This window comes from Dermacentor andersoni, chromosome 11, assembly GCF_023375885.2.
Source record: "Dermacentor andersoni chromosome 11, qqDerAnde1_hic_scaffold, whole genome shotgun sequence".
NCBI lineage: Eukaryota > Metazoa > Arthropoda > Arachnida > Ixodida > Ixodidae > Dermacentor > Dermacentor andersoni.
The window spans coordinates 10200440-10218527 of NC_092824.1; the positions used below are offsets into that span (position 1 = coordinate 10200440).

General features: G+C 42.6%; 1 long non-coding RNA gene across 1 annotated transcript; it reads right to left on the reverse strand.

Moving 5' to 3' along the window:
* Positions 1-4594: 4594 nt before the first annotated feature.
* LOC140214235 (uncharacterized) lies at positions 4595-17779 on the reverse strand. Its single transcript, XR_011891181.1, has 2 exons — positions 17429-17779; positions 4595-6198 (listed from the first exon to the last, which is right to left on the reverse strand). It is a non-coding gene; the product is annotated as an uncharacterized lncRNA (long non-coding RNA).
* Positions 17780-18088: the final 309 nt, after the last annotated feature.

An 18088-nucleotide genomic window follows, 5' to 3' on the forward strand; every position in this document is an offset into this window, starting at 1 on the left:
TGTGTAGTTCCTCAGCGCAGTGTGTGTGGTGTTTGTGGGGCCTTGAAGCGCTGTTCCTTCTGTAACTTTAGACATGTTCTTTTTCTGCGTCAGTTACGCTTTCCAAGAGCGTTTAACTGGAAAATTTTGGTTCGCATGGCTCTTACAGAAGCATGTTCAATCAAAATTTTTCGCTCGGCTGGATAATATCGAAAACGGGCTCCAAACTGCTCATTTTCTTTAGCCACCTAAGATTAATTACTGAAATTTTAATTAACGTAGCTTTGTTAACTACGCACACAGCTTCTCAATTTATTCCATATCCTGAGGTTTCCAATCTGAACAGTCGAATTATAAAACGATGTCACCATTACTTGTACTGCTTTAATAGTTTTGTTTGGTGCAGTTAAAAGCAGCCGGCATACTGATGGTGCTGTAGGCTTCATATAAAGCAAATGTCAAAGCTTGGTCAGCTTATCGTGGCGCAGATCAACTTCATAACCTTAAGCACATGTGCCCAACCATCCACTTTTGCCTTTATAACCTACAATATACAAGAAGCACCTCAGCGCTACGTTACATCATACAAGGTGTGCGACAACATTAGAGTGTTTTAGTTTAGCGTTTTTACGCTCCGCTCAGCAGCTGAGCGGAGTGGAAGCGCGAATGCACCCTCCGCTTAGCCGCAAGCGGTCTAGTGGAGCGCACTAACTTAGTTAGCAAGCAAATGTTTGCAAGTTCACACGGCCGATAAAACTACCATCCTAACTTCGTATAGCTATCTAGTAATTTGCTGTCTCAATCGGTGCTTCCCCTTTGAGGCGAAACTGCGGCTTTTTTTTTTAGCTCTTGCTCTGTTTTCGGCAACCATTTATTTAGCGTGCTTGGAAAGCCAGCCATGCAACAGCCATTCTTTCTTTGTATAACTTGTCTTCCACCACGCTGTAATGCTGTTAAGGAACTATTTCTGCAATTTTTTTATCTTGTGTTTAAACTCACCCTTTGTTTCTTACAGTCATATGTATTTTTTTTCGCGTAAGTCAGTGGAGTCATATTCCCTAATAATTGAATTCCGGGGTATTACCTGCCAAAACCCATGGTTTGATAATGAGGCATGCCGCAGTGTGGTACTCCGGAATAATTTGGCCACCAGTGAATGCTTAACGTCCCCCAAATGCACGTGCCACGGGCGTTCTTGCATTTCGCTCCCATTGAAATGCGGCCGCCGGGCTGGGATTCGATCCCGCGACGTCGTGCTTAGCAGCCCGACGCCACAGCCTCCACAAACGCGCTCCACTTTTGCGCGGTGCATGTTGTAAATGCGTACGACCTTCCGGATAATGCGCAGCTATACGGTGCCAAATAAAGACGTCTATCCTGAACGGTCAGCAGCAATGCTAACACATCACCTTGACTTTAAATGTCAGCTTTATGATTTAATTTGTAACCGATGGCATGATTAATTATTACGTAATTCTTTAGACAACCCGCGCTTTGTAAAAAAATACATGGAAATACATGGCACAGAAAGCCCTGAAAGCGTTATTGCAGCATCTCAAGTCATCAGGTCGCTGCGACCGTTTCTCGACTTGTTGTGCTCCTTGAAGTTTTGCGCAAGACTGTACGTGCCCTCCCCCCAGTCTGCATCTCTTGCAACACCTCCCCCCCCCCCCCCCACCCCCCAAGTACTGTGTAGCGTAACTTCCCGGCATTCCCTTGCTTATCTCGCCCTCGCTGAACTTTGTTGCTATTGGTTGATGAATTATTGTTCTTGTTTTAGGTATACTTATGCATTAGTCTTTGTATAAATATATATACTGCGGGTATGTTTATTGTAATAATTTTTGCTACTATTAGGTTGCTTATGCGGTTTAGCAGTATTGTTATTCTTTGTGATATAACAGGTCGTTCTACAGGGTTTCACTACGGTACCTCTACGATAAATGCACCCACTTGAGTGCTATGTAAAAATGTTTACCCCCTTAAAGGATAAGGGTGTTTTCTTGTCGCACTGGTAACATTGGGACAAAAGCCGTACCGTTAGGGCCTTAGAAAAATGTATAGGGGACGACAACGAAGCTTTAGCTAGACGTGAGATGACAAAATACGTAGTTGAAAACTATGCAATCCTTTGGACAAACCTTGGACGCACAGAAACATCCTACTGGAAACACCCTACTTATCTCTCCCTGTGAAATTCTGTCGTCGGATATTTCTGCGTGCCTAAAGCGTTGTCAGAATGATTGCGTAGTTTTCAACTACATCTTTTGTCATCGCACGTCTAGTTAGAGCTTCGTTATCGGCTTCAACAATTTTTTCTATGGCCCTAACGGTAAGTGTTTTAACAGTGCGACAAGGAAAACATCCTGCAGGGGGTAGGTATTTTACAGTGTATATGCACGAAAACTGAATAAATTTTGAAGTTCAACTCGCTCGCTTTCGGGGCCTTAGCTTTTCTCCACAACGAAGGCGCGTTTTGCTCGCTGTCACTACACACCCGCGGTTGATGGGCCACAAAAGGGCCCTTGTGGTCGCCGGCCGTGACGCTATGGCGTCCGCCCTTCGCGGGCCTCGTCCGGCGCATTGAGCGAGCCTTTCTTCGCTCGCGTGGCGTGGTTCGGCGCACCGCGGCGCCTTTGACGCCCCGCTGCGGTCTTTTCACGCGCAGCTCGTTCCGCGCTAAGAAAGCGGTTCTAAGCCGGCGGCCAATGACGGGGGGTTGGGGCGAATTAGTGGGCCCCTCGCAGCGACGGCGGGGGAGCGAACCGGTGAATGGCAAGGCTTCGTGGGATTCAATAGCAGGAGGGCGTGTGGCTTTACGCTGCACGGCTCACTGGCATTTATCCACCGCTCGTCGATCCCCTCCGTTCATCTGGTCACTGGTTCGATTCCCGCCCCGCATTTCCGTGGGGGGCCAAAGGCGGCAACTGCAGTCGTGTGCGCAGATTAGGGAGACACCAGAGAGAACACTGACTTCACCTGTATTTGCCCAATACGGAAATCGCCGCTGTTTTGCCGCCAGGAGACGCGCGGAGAGCCAGAAAAGCCTCAAAAGTGAAGGACGTGTTCCCGCGCCAGCTTGCCAATTGTGACGTCATAGATTTTGATGTCGTCTGCTAGGGCGCAGTTAACTGTTTGTCGGTAAAAGTGGACTACATTATACTCTAAAGACGATAAAGATTCAACTTGGCCGGTTTTGGCAGCATTTAATCAGACAATAGGTCCCAAATACGAAAAGCAACATTGAAATACATACCGGCCGGCACTGCAGATTTTGGCAAAATATTCAACGATTCGAGCTTCACCCGAGATTTTCTTTTCTAATGAACATCCTATTATCCCGAAATAATGAAACCGGAATTTTTTAAAACTGCTTCTTTGATCAAAACTAATTCAGTGTTTGTATTCGTTTCGTCACAAACATTCCGGAGGCAAACGGCATCCCTCGTTACCAGTTTCGGGAACCCCACAATTAGATTCCGCGACTAGTGGCACCAGTGGGAAGTTTTATAGTCGTTATTTAATTCTCATGAAGAATGCCTCATCAACCAGGCTCCGCGTGACCTCTAGATCGATGCGCACCATGCACTATAGTATAGGGGACAAATGCGCTGTCGCAGCAACAAACGCACAAACACATTATTAGGGAAACAAGCAATTATTATGGAAAATATAGCGCCCAGCAGAACTTTTATATTGCGGATGATTTCACAAACGTAGGTCCTATTGGACGTGCATGGGCGCAAATTAAGACAGGCCAAGTAGAGGGGAGAGTGTATACTGTACACTGTAAACAGGTTTGACCCTTTTAGGGAGTTTTGGCCTCGTTGCATAACTTCAGCCCTTAAGGGAGGACAATATCCTCCATTCGAACGGAGTTTTTTTTCACACCCTTGTGTTTGGTGGTGTTAAGGGGAATTATGGGAGTTTTTTAATTCTCCTTTGAACACCAACCCCTGAGTGGTTGCAGGAGTCTATATGGAGAATTATGGGAGGTTTTTAATTCTCCTTTGAACACCAACCTCCGAGTGGTTGCAGGAGTCTATATGGGGAACGTTGGGAGTTTTTCATTCCTCTTTTGAACACCAGAACTATGGAAGTTCTTATGAGGAGCTTTGGGAGCTTTTACAAGTTGACATGGGTATTTTATTTTGCTTCTTATGGGAATTTATAGGAGAAGCGATGGGAGTTCTTACGTACATATTTTCGGAAACGTTTGGCTTCTTAAGGGCGTTTTGAAGGATACCTTTGGGAAATTATTTTACCTCCTTGTAGGAGTGCTTAGGTGTAAACCTGGGAGCAACCGTTCCCATATTTTGGGAGCTCTGCTTAAGGGAGCACTTATGGAGAGTTTTGAGAGTTCGATTTTTGCTTTTTATGGGAACATATACGAGAATGCTTGGGAGTGAATTTTTACAGCTTTAGGGAGCTGTTTTACTAAGGGAGTTTTAAACAGATGTTTTGGGAGTGCATTTTAGCTCCTTATTAGGGCTTTTACAGGTAGGTCTGGGAGTTTATTATGCACTTTTTGGGAATTTTACGAGGTTGAAGGGAGTTCTTTTTGTGTGTGTTTAGTAGATTGTGTCTGACGAGTGCAAAAACCATGACAAAGCAATAAAATGTCTGGAAATTTATTGCAGTTCGAGAATCAAATGTGCCAGCATGATAGTACAATCAATGACTATTAGCATAATGAAAGTGAAATAATTCAATAAAATGGATACAAACAAGCAAACCAGTTTGACAGGAAATTCAAGCATATTGCAAGCTTCAGTACAGTTGAAAATCCACAAGTGCAGCCAAGACTGAAATTCAGCGGTTCAAAACATCATGAGCTATTGGGCAGTCCTTGCATGCATTAGAACAGGCCACATTTGTTTTTGCATGTAAAAAGCATGCTACAAAAAATGATGCAAAGGAGGCCAGACAGCACCAATGACCTAGAACATAATGAAAGTACCTTTGAATACCTATGCTATTTCTAATAGATATCTACGTACAACTTATTCTCTCATGTAACACACAGCTGCAAAGAAAAAGCAGAAGTGGTACCACCCACTCTGAATCAATTTCCTTAGCGTGCAGCACCTGAAATTCAAGCTTGCCAGCTAGAGAACATGACAAGTTCACAGCAAAATGGGCATAATGTGATAACAGTAGACAAACAGGTGATATCTCAGGCAGAAGTTAATTCAACAAGGGGACTAGTCATCATCAGGGAAAGAAAATCCAAGCAGACAATTCCAGCTCACACTTACTTGCATACACAGATGTCGCTACATAGGTTTGTGTTGTGATGCCCTATGACCTAAGTCAGCATCAAAGAGGTTCATTAAAGAGTGGCACACACCCAGCGTACATACACAAGTTTGTGTCAAAAAAGTTCATTGGAGAGCTGCATCTACCCAGTGGCCCCAAGTGCTCGTAGTAGCCCCAGGGGCACATACTGAATTTCCACAAATATAAGGAGTTTTTTTTTTCAAAATTTCTGGCGTCAGAAGACGCCTCGCATTATATAACTGACATAGACACAAACAACAAGATCACTCATAGAAATTGGTGCCAGCAACCTGCCAAACTCCCATACTTCTACACACCTTACTACCCCAACTAAACCCCCATGGTGAGCATTTAAACTTACCTCACCTTCTCTATGCACTCACTCATTTTGCTGGATATCCATGGAGTGGAGAAAAGTGAACTATATAAATACTGCCAAGGAAAACGGTTGTTACCCTAACGAAGAAGTCCACTTCTCAAAAAATTTCTCCACCTGACATAACACTTGTTCGACCTCTGCTGATCACCTTCAGCTGAATATTGCATATCACACAAAGCAGCAATTCAACTATAATTTTTAGTTTTATAATGAAACAAAAATTTCTTAGGATGTGAAAGAAAATATGATACAGGAACCTTTAACAGTATCCATAAGTGTGAAATTTTTACACAGGCAAAGAGGCAAACACTTTGCCACCAGGGCACACATAAGGCGTCATTACATTTTCTCTGCAAAAAGCCTTAACACCCCGACGACAGGTGGTGTTGCATGAAGCCATGCATGCATTTCAAAAAATAGGCATTTTGTATTTTCTTCTTCCGCAAGATCAAGGCAGGCAGGCTGTGATGCTGTGCAAACAGTGGTGGCCTTCAAAAGGGAAGGAATCCACACAAAAAGCCATGGTACTGTTGAGATGGCAGTGCATGATAGGGAGCATTCTGGAAAACCAAACAAAATAGATTATGTACTATTGTATTGCAAACAGACACCGCATGAATATTTAAACATAGCATCACCAATTATTCAACAGTGCTGCGCCATTCAATGCTACCACTCCAAGTGCATCTTGGCCACCTCAGATTTTAGGAAAAATTACAGCCCATTGTACAGTTGCAGACTGGATGAAGTGGAGAGTATGACGAAAGCCCGTCTGGTCGGGATGATGCATACTAAAAGGAAGAGGTCCAGACACCGACCAAAATGTTTAAAATAGTTTTTTACATTTTCAAATTCAAATAAATTCAAATAACTTCAAAAATTCAAATAAGTACTTTAAACCATTTTGGTCAGTGTCCAGACCTCTTCCTTTTAAGTCGCAGAATGCACAAACAGACTACCTTGCGAAAATTTCACATGATGTGAGTATCGTTATCTTGTAAGCTAAGATTGAAACATCACGGCACTGACAAAGCGACAAACAAGTGTTTCTACGAATGACCACAAGGCCTTCCAGAATGTTTCATTATGTGAGATAGACCATTAATGTTTTTTATCTGCAAAGAGTATCTTCTTATTCTGACTTAAGTATAATAGACCTTCGAGCAATTTCTGAAAAGTATTTTCACCCAGCTCGGGTGGTTTATAGGCGCAAATAACCAATTTAGGAACCCCCATTTTGTAGTGAAGAAAGCTTATATTAAAAAAACCTATAGCTGCAGTGATTAAAAGCTTCTGAAATTTTGAATCAACTCTTTATGTCTGCAGAAGCTCTTTAATTAGGTATTAGGACGCCTTGCAGCACTGACAATGAAAGGAAATCATGACAACATATTACAAAAACTAATAAAATGAATGTGTTGTTGATAATATATGTTGTTGTATTATACACAGATTATACAAAACACCAGCAGTAATGTGCATATCTTCAGAGTGCACACACAGTTCACCAACGTAATAATAAATACAGGTCAACATCATAAAGCAACACATAGGTACTGGCATTTTTCTTTCACATTGGCCTAAAGACCAATCACATGAGCATTCAGCCATCATATAAGCAGCACCTGCTTGCATGAATTCAAGGAACTTTCAGATGTGCAAAATCGTTTAGGAGCTTTTAAGCAATAGGCATGACACTACTATTATGATTAATTTGTTGCCTGTAAGTGGTAAATCAAGTGAACTGCTAGTTGTCCTTCCGGTGAAGGATATTGCAGAAAATGTGAGGACAAAAAGATTATAGTAGCTATTTGGAACTCATGAGTGTTAAGAAGATACTATGCAATGTTACCATGCTGACAGACAGTCAGATAAAAGATGATACAAAGAAAATATTATATATAGATTACACAGATGCAAGCATTCTGCTTCTTTATTGCTGCAAAACTCTGTAGTTATAGAAGTGCTTCATCCCCTGAAAAATATTTTTAGCAATACATTCACTATGGAGTTCTATTGAGGATGCATCAGATTTGCATGCTACAAGTGGTTTGAGCTGTTCACAGACAGACATCTGGCTTGTAAACGCAAGAGCATGACGAAATACTGCAAGTGCTCCAGAAAAATGCTTGCATGGTAAGGGAAATGACAAAAACAAGAATGTGGATGAAAAGACCAAACTGCCCCAAAGTCTAATTTTAGCAATGTAAGGTTTTATGAAACATAATTACAGTTCTAAGACAAAACAAAATACCAACATGATATGCAGAGAATGGGTGCTGGACATCAAGCAACCTCACTAAACAATGATTACATACATAAAAACGACACATTCGCAGGAAATTTCACAATACACGACATATAAACTATGTGATTCATGATGCACCCATGTCATACATCATATTGTTCAAGTAACCAACTTCTTTATTCAAGACCCCTGTAGAAGGTTTGTTAATGCAGTTATTGGTTTCTTGGATGGAAAAGACCTAGTATACAAATCTGCACTTCCCTGCCTTATATTTGCAAACTGCATGTGTACAGTCACAGTTTGGCATGTTTTGCAATGTTTTGTGAGATATCCAGATGCTGTTACCACCTACATCTGTGCACAATGCTCCTGCAGCCTGCCATTACCACAAATCCTGGTCTATCCTACATAATACCCCAGTCACACGGGCACTTTCAAAGTCCTTTGAACCAAAGAGTCTTTACTTCAAGGGAGAATGTGCACTGTCACACAGGCACAGCAAAGGAGCCCTACTGGAAGGTGGCTTTGAGTCAAAGGAGTGCGCGTTCGTCCTTTGAAACCTCAAGGGAATACTCCCAAGCCTAGAGGGCGTCTGACAGTAGAAAAAATAATCTAAAGATATGGAAGTTCAATTTTTACCTCTTCAGAACAAGCTTATAAGTACTGAATACTGTTACTAAAGTACTAAACACTTTCGGGACACCCGCAATCTCCATCATGAAAGCGCAGGTACAGCAACACCGGCACGGCCTGTCGTCAGCAGCAACCTCGACACAACACGGTTGCCATGTGCGATTTGGTTCTTTGGTTAGTGGCTGCTAGGCATCCCAGTCTCCTTGGCTTTTTTCTGCACATCTTTCCTTGTCACTTTTGTTTTTTAGTTTTTACAGCGTTTACGTGTACCTACCGCTACCTAGCCACAACAAACGAAACAAAGCAGCTGAAGCAAAGGCAACAATGAATAATCGACGCCAATGTGCGGAGTACGAAGCGGTACTCATGGTGGCCATCATTACAATAAATACACCTGTTTGTGATAAAGTAATGCCTTTACTACGTGTGCATTTTGTTTTGATGTTTCTATGTATTAGGAAAAATAAATGTTGCTGAAAAAAATGTGACAAATTTATTATAAGACGCATTGGGCTATATTTTTTTATTACTTTCAAGGTGATGGTAGCGCTAAGGATACATTGCGGTCTCTGTTAAAAGCTTCAACGGAGACTACCTGGAGACCATGTAGCACCGACATATATCCGTTGAACTAATGTCTTTGAAAGCTCAATGCTCCTTAACTTCAAAGGACCTTTGGCATGCTCGTGTGACGGGTGTAACACTTGCTGCTGAAGGCATTAAAGGCACTCAAAGGTGCCTCAAAGACAGGCTGAGCATTCTGCGCAGGTTAGCGTGTCAGCAAGGCCTGAAACACTTGCAGGACATTGTAAAAGATGTCAATACATGGCAAAATACAACAGCACAACATACTCAGAAAATGTAAGGCTAAATTTCCACACTGATATATAAGGGCCTTCCCAGACAAACCGATAAATGCAATAGCACACCTTCTATTGAAATCTCGAATATAAAAATTGATTACTTGAAAAAGATGTACGGTACATGCAAAATAGAATGAGTGATGTATGTTATATGTCACGTATAGTCAAATTTTGCTGCAAATTTGAGCATTTCATGCATGCATATAATCGCACTCATGTACTAAAACAAGTTCATGTGTAGTGCTCATCCTGTGCATTTCATGTGTTTCATCTTATAGTGTAGTAACTATGTTTCCTAATGCCAGTAACCAACTCTCCCAGCTTTCAGCAATAGTATGCAAGATTATTTATTCTTAGGAGTATGATAGCAGGAAGAAACAAGGATAAAGACCTGTCAACAGGACTAGCATCAACTACAAGCTGATTTGGCTCCTGGATGGAAACGAGTATTAGTAATCGTAATCATTATCAATGTTTCAATGAGGGAGTGGGTGAACCCAGAACTTGCACAAATAACTACAGTAGCCACATGGCTGAACATATGAGCCGTGGGTGTTTCCCTATCTTCCAGCACATGAGGTTAGTTGCAGAGCCCCGAGAGAGCTGAGAGGGAAGTGATTGTGGTTTTCCACATTAGCAAATAAAGATCGACATGTGTCGGAAAATAATCACCATCTCTCATCGAAAACATGTAATTGTTTATAGAGCATTTATCCTCAATTCATTACACAGATTGCGTTAGGTGACTAATTTGTTTGACTACTGTTCTTAGTGCCCCATACAAGATTAACCTTTTCCATGCCAATTTTATTTTCAGAAAACCACTGAAATTTCTAAAATATTTTTATTAGCTATTCTTTGTGAAGAGTTTTTATTACTGCAATATCAGCAGTTCGTTTAAAATTTTCTGCTGCCTTTTACTAGCTGTTTTCCATGTTTTTAGGTTGCAAACAGACAAGGACGCAGAAACTGTCTACATGAAGCATATTTTTTTAAAGAAAGTCAAGCGTGCTTTTGTTATCCTCCATGAAAAATGTTATTGCAGGAAGAAAGGTGGTTAACCGAGGGCCCCTATTTTTATTATTCATACCATAAGAAGCCAACAAACACTGACACCAAGGACAACATAGGGGAAATTACTTGAGCTTAATAAATGAAATAATGAAACGATAAATTAATGGAAATCAAAGTGGATGAAAAAACAACCTGCCACATGTGGGGAACGATCCCACAACCTTCGCATTTCGCATGCGATGCTCTACCAATTGAGCACCGCGGCGCCGTTTACCGATCCACTTTCTTGGGTATTTATGTTTCCTTGTAGAACCCTGGGAGTGTTAGCCAGCGTTACCACTCACAGACCTTGGCGGCGGACATGGAACATCCTTTCTGCCGCAGGCGTCACGAGAACGTGATCTTTTTTAGTGAAGGCAACCGGTCAATAAACCCACACATGCTACCTGAAGGCATCAATGTTGCCTGATTCGAGACACTTGTTATGTAATAAATGAGAAGAAAGAGGGTTAACCGAGGGCCCAATTTTTACTAGTAATATCATAAGAAGCCAACAAACACCAAGGACAACATAGGGGAAATTACTTGAGCTTAATAAATGAAATAATGAAATTATAAATTAATCGAAATGAAAGTGGATGAAAAAACAACTTGCCACAGGTGGAGAACGATCCCACAAGCTCACTTTCTTTTTTTGGGGTGGGGGCAAAAACTGAACACATAACTAATCACTGATCTATCATGCAAGTGGTGTTTGCCTATCTCAATAGTCTATATAGACAGAAAACTAGGCTCAGGTGTTTTTATCTCTAAAAGAAAAGACAAGCTTTTATACGGCAACCTATCAACTTGAAGCCCACGGTAGTAGTTCTCTTCTATGGCATCTAGCTGTTGAGCACGAGTCAAATAAAAATTAATGCAAATGTATTAGTGTTCCATGCTTTTAATGCATGGAAAAGGGACACTAAAGGAAATTAATGAGTTAAGTTAGATTAAAGGTGAGCCTTTTGTAATAACAAATTCATCATTTATACCAAGAACAGAGCTTTTATAAGCAAGAAAATTAGAGAACTGGAACATCAAAGGGCACCAACTAATATATTGAATAAATTCTGTAGTTTTATTTGCCAAAACCACAATATGATTATGAGGCATGAAGTACGAGGGATTCTGGAATAATTTTGACCCCCTTGGTTACTCTACTGTGCATACAGTGCAAAACACACATGCATTTTTGCATTTCACATCTATCAAAATGCAGCTGCCACAGCTACAATTTGATTATCCACCATCAGGCTTGGCAGCGCAACACCAAACAGCCCAACTCAGAGCCCATGCTTGTCAGCAACCTTCTGCAGTGAGTGCATCACTTAGTGCTCATGAGGCAGTACTTCGAGCTGCTTCAGCTGCCTTAAAGTGTGCGCACTGCTGGCTTTTGCTGTTTTACAGCCCTTAAAGCCCAACTACAACAAAAGTTAGGGCTGCATAAAAAAATGATTCAGACAGTGTAAATACAAAACAGCATTCTAGCAATCTTGATACCGAGACTGAAATGAATGCCACAATTACCAGTAACTGGCAGTGAGGCATGACTCAGATTGCAGGGCACCTTAGTGTGGCCTACGAGATAAGGGACCACCTGCAGCTGCCTGCAGTGATAAAAACCTGAAGGCGATGTGGACTCTCGTCATAGCCACTAACCACCAGGTTCATGTGTCGTCTGCTAATACAGTATTAAAAGAATATCAAAAAGAAAATTAGATACCAGCCCCGCAGCTTTGCCAAGATGACCAGTAGTATTTACTACTAATTTATTACCAATATAGCCAAAGTGAAATTTCATTGCATTTGGAATTTAAGCTTTTGCAGTAGGGGTTTTGAGATGTGATAATCGCAATGCTCCTGTGCTTTGTGACATTACATCACTAGATATTTGACAACGCCGTGGTTCTAAGTGTTTTTACACACATCAATATCTTGATTGTTTTACAACCTAACTCTAATATGACACATGAGAATACGGTAGATAACATTTGAAATGTCTTTAATGGGCACGGAAAAGGACTAACCTTTACACATGAGACACGCATGGTGAAAGCATTGTAAGCAAGGCTCCCACGTGTCTTTAAATAATTTTTCACTTTGGTCGGTGTCAGTTCTGTTTTTTCCCTTGACTCTTCCTAACCGGACAAGACTTCGTCAGACTCAACTTCATTAACCCATTGACAATATGCTGCATATCTTAGGTAAACATTTGATGCTCACCCTAACGCATGTTTCCTGAAGTTACCAACTAAGAGCAAAGAAAGGTTAGCTACTGTATGAACCAGCCTAAATCCATGTTAAGCCCACAATTGCCCAATGTGCCTTGAGTAGGCTCTAAAAATGTGTATTAACACAAGGCGCAATAGATTTTGTGCTCACGTTGGCATGTTCATAACAGCTGGCCTCCCTCACTCTCATCATCGGAATCTCAGAATCCCTACTGCGAAAACTTCAGGAGTGGAAAGCAGCAAAGGTAACAGTGCGCAGTTTGAAGCAGCCAGAGGCACTGCCTCATGAGCACAGCAGTTGCACTCACTGAAGAAGGTTAATGACAAATATGGGGCCCCATTCGTGCTGCTGGTTCCGAAGAAGCCATCTAAGCTTTTTTCCCACGCTTGAGTGTAAAAATACAGCTGCTTTTAACAAAAGGCATGCAACACCGTTCATGAATTGTGCCATTGGAATGGTTTACCAAATAACCTCTTACTTCTGGTAAGCTCTACACAAGCCAAATTGGACGCTGCACTGATGAAAGGGCAAGAGAACATTTGCAGAATATAAAAACAAAGTAAGACCAATGTAGGTGAGCATTGTAACACATGCACTTGTCATCCACAACTTGAAATATATTCTTGGCAGAAGTAGAAACATGAATTCACAACTGATATCAGAAGCTCTTTTAATATCAAAGAATGACTGTGTAATTATTCTTTTTTTTTTCTATTTCTCACAAGTATGTGTATGAATGTTTTTTGCTTTCGGTTTACACAGGTTGCTACACCTCGATTTGTTTGACCCTGTTCCCTTCTTTGCAATCTTTCCTCCCTCCCCCTCTTTTATGAACTTCCAGAGAGATTATATGAATAGTTCCTGCTTTCTTAAAAAACATGGCACACACGCGGTGGATGTGGAACATCCTTTCTGCTGCAGGCATCACAAGTACGTGATCTTTTTGGGTGAAGGCAACTGGTCAATAAAGCCCCACATGCCAACTGAAGGCATCAATGTTGCCGGAATCGAGACCCTTGTTATGTAATGAACAAGAAGAAAGCAGGTTAACCGAGGGGCCCGATTTTTATTAATCATAAGACGCCAACAAACAAAGGCACCAAGGACAACACAGGGAAAATTAACGGAACTGAAAGTGGATGAAGAAACAACTTCCCGCAGGTGGGGAACGATTCCACATCTACGCATTACGTGTGTGATGCTCTACCGATCGAGCTAACACAGCACCGTCTTCCCATCTATTTTCTGGGGTATTTATGTTACTACTAGAACTAACCCTGGGATTGTTAGCCAGTGCCACCACTCACAAACCTTGGCGATATGTAGAGCATCCTTTCTGTCACAGGCATCACGAGTATGTGATCTTTTTGGGTGAAGGCAACTGGTCAATAAACCCACACGTAGTACCTGAAGGCACCAATGTTGCCAGATTCGAGACCCTCGTTATGTAATGAACGAGAAGGGGGTTAACCAAGGGGCCCGATTTTTTACTGCTGGTGCAGTACACACTTTCCTGCGTTTAGGGTGATGCCAGCTTCTTGCAGGTGCTGAAGTACTTTGTGCAGTCGTGCATCATGTTCTGTCTTCGTGCGGCCAAACACTATTATGTCGTCTTGCAGACATGCTTGGCCGTCCAGGCCTTCTAGCAGTCTTAGCATTTCCCAGTGGAAAAATTCAGTTGCTGTGGAAATTCTGAAGGACAATCAGAGGAACTTAAAATGGCCAAGTGGCGTCAGGAAAGTGTTGTACCTCTGGGACTCGGGTAACCAGTAACCAATATCCGGCTATAGCATCAAGTTTGCTAAACCAGGCAGCTCCGGTGAGTTTGGCCAGGCAATCATTGATGGTGGGCACTAAGACTCATTCTCACAGAATGTTCTATTTTAACCCTCCAAAGTCACTGCAGATTTGAAGCTCGCCTCCTTTATTTTTAGCCACTACCATAGGTGCATGCCACTCTGTGGTTTCTTCGACCTTTATGATGACACCCAGGCTCTCCGTTCTCTCCAACTCACATTTGGACACTCGGCAACATGGGCAGAGGTACTCGCCCCGAGTACATAATAGCACACCGCTTGGCATCAATCAGGGAGTAGCGATATATTGTAATCGGTCCTGAGAAGGTAGGCCCAGGTCTGTAGCCAGGTAGAGGTAGCGGCATAAAATGTTGGCTGGGTCGCTGACCTTGCCTTTTGACTCCGCTACTTCTAGGAGACTTGGTTGGACATTGAAGGATTTGATTGCGGGGGGACGTCAAAAAGTGCGTCATGCAGCTTGTCTATTACATAAATTTGTTCTTGACACAACCAGCCATTTCAGCACACGGTAGCAGTCTAACCGTTGCTTTTTTTGGTCCTGCCGGGTCCGAGCAGCTGTTCTTTTGCTTGCTTCAGGTTTCCCGTGACTTGTTCGTCATAGAGGCTTGTTGGCATGGCAGTCACATCTGCACCAGTGTCTACCTTGAAGCCATTGACCATCACATTGATTTTTCATGGCCCAGGATCCTGTTGGTCAGTTAATTGTCCAAGTAAACCTCTTTCAAAACAGCTTGGTATGTGCATTTTCTTCTGCTTTTTGGAAGCGGAAAAGCATATGGCAGCTGTGTTCCTTTTTACTGCAGGCACTGCATGTTTTGCCATTCGCCGTGCACATAGTGTGTGATGGTGAACCATAGGTGTCTTGTTGAGCCATACCACTTGCATGTCAGCGCAGTTTGGTCACGCTGGTTTTTACGAGAATTATTTGACTTTCCTTTGCTCTTCGAGAAGCTGTGCATGGTGTCTACAGCTTCAAGTGATTGTAGCTGTGGCCGTAGGTCCTTTTGCTGCTGTTTGATTGTTGCCGCCATGTTGCGAGCAGCGTTGACAGCGGCTTCCAGAGTAAGCTCAGCATTAAGTTGCAGCTTCTCACTTACCTACGTGACTGTGGGACCGACCACGAGTCTATCACAGATCAGTTCCTCTTTCAGGGCGCTGTACTCAGAGGCTTCAGCGAGCCTGAAGAGTTCGGTGATGAACATATCGGCTGTCTCATGCACGTCTTGCTTCTGGCTGTTGAACTTTGCACACTCGTATATCATGTTCATCCGTGTCAGGAAATTTTTTATGAACAGTTGCATTACTGTGTTGTAGTCGAGTTTCTCAGCATCACAGAGCCTGAGCAAGGCTAGGACGTCTTTGGCTTCACGACCCATGGCATAAATGAGTGTGCTCACCTGCGTCTCGTCGTCGTCTTTAGTCTGGAGATAGCTCTATAGCCCTCCCTTCTCGTGAGCCACTGTTTCTACTCCTCGGGCTGCCGAAAATCAAGTTTATCCGGCAGTTTGACGACGAACGAGTTTAGTGGAGCTGCGTGCTGGGCTGTGGACACTGTAGGTGAAGCCATGGGTAGCAAAGTTTCGTATTCACCGCAGTGCGCTGTGATGTAGACTTCTACTTGCGTGGTGCATTTCTCACAGCGTTGTCGAGTATCCCACCGTTGCCTCCATGTCACGGTCGGGTGACGAGCATACGTGATTGACAAAACGTAAGTGTTAACTGGAACTGTTTACTAGGTTGTGCATGCAAAACAAGCACGGCTACATGCCGGCTCGGCTTACACGGTCTGGTCCGCTCTCCCAGAGGCGTTGTTCCGCATCTTACATGCCCGTGTACATAGCGCCATCTCGTTGCGGTAGCTCGCATGACACAGTGCACCAGTGTAACTCAATGGACAGCAACTTCAAAAAAAGTATATTTCGGAAGGCTGCCCAAGTTTAAACAACTCTCAGTTAACGTTAAGGCGATTTGCCCTCTTATTAACATGCACATTTACGCCACTAGACCATAACCTCATTGCTACATTATAGCACAGTTTTGGTCCGAATTAAAACACTGATATAACACAGCGGAAAAGTTACGAATAAGTGCCATAAATACGAAGAATATTAGAAGGGCATACACTATCATTCTTGCTAACTGCTCATTTGTTGAAATTCTGGCAGTCTTCTGAATTAGAATTTTTAAACGTGCTGCCCATTGAGTTACGATAATGCATTGCGGTGAAATTTGATAGATGGCCGCAGAGCCAATTCAACATTTCAGTTTCAACCACAGCTAGTTACCCCTATGCTTTTCTTGACTTCATTGCCTGCTGGCTTTATATGGTCGTGATTTTAAAAAAATGAAGCCCGTTTTCCTTCTCATTCATTCATGCGAGGGTTTGAAACCTCACAGCTTTGATGCCTTTAGGTAGCATGCATGGGTTTATTAGCCACGCCTGCTCTCTTCAGTTCAGGTGTTACGCGACACCATCGTGCAAAAAAAGATGTTCCACATCTGCCCACCATGGCTCTAAATGGCGCTGGCTAACACTCCCAGGGCATAAATACCATAAATACCCAAGTTAGCACAATTGGTAGTGCATCGCGTGTGTACTGCAAAGGTTGTGGGTTCAGTCACCACCACAGACAAGGTCCTTTCGTCTGCTTTCATGACTTTCTTTCAATATTTTCTACATTTCAATCTCAACCACAGCTAATTACACCAACGCTTTTCTTGGCTTAATTGCCTGCGACCTTTATATAATCAGCAAAAATAAGGTTACAAGAAAATTAAAATAAATAAGTGGAGGACAGGGTCATCGGTGTTCAAAGAAGCACCTTCCTTTTTGTATCGTTAACCAACATGTGCTTTCAATAGGTAACTCCTCTACCTGCACATCGAATGACAATGCAAGAGATGCAGCTGGAACCCACAGTCAAATATATGTACAGCATACCAATGCATCTCTCCTCCGAAGGTAGTGAAGAGCACAGGTGCCTGTAGAGTTGCGTGCCACGGTTCCTCTTGCCAACCCATGGAAAGGAGCATAAGTGATGCTGTAGAGCTTGCTCCTTCAAGCAGTGTTCAGGTATCCATTCATAATCCTGCATGTAGTGTCCAATGTATTGTAGATATCAAGACAGCTTCAGTCCTGCAGCAAATAAAGTGATCAGTTCTAACCAAAATGTTGAGATGTAGACACTTTGGCAGGCGGATGTTAAATGTTGAAGTTTCTGGGATGCCAGTGATAATTTCATTAAACATTATATGGGCCACTCATACAGGGATGGAAGCAGTCAAAGAAGTTTTGGAGCAGCTCTGGGAGGTTGCAAATTTGACACACTGGAGCATGAATTGCCCATTTTCGAGCAGTAAATACATATTTACATGAGTAGCTTGGTAGAGGTCAATGAGTGAAATACAGGTATATGAAGAAAAGGTGTTCCTTATTTTACTTTACAGAGCACTATTTGATTATGGCAGATCAGTTCTGTGGAAGCCTGCAAGGCAAGTAAAATTCATGACAGGAAAAATTTTCACCCACCCTACTTTAGCATGAAGCTACGAAGGAGACCTGTACAGGTTTCTCGGAAACCACCATTAAATTACATACTGG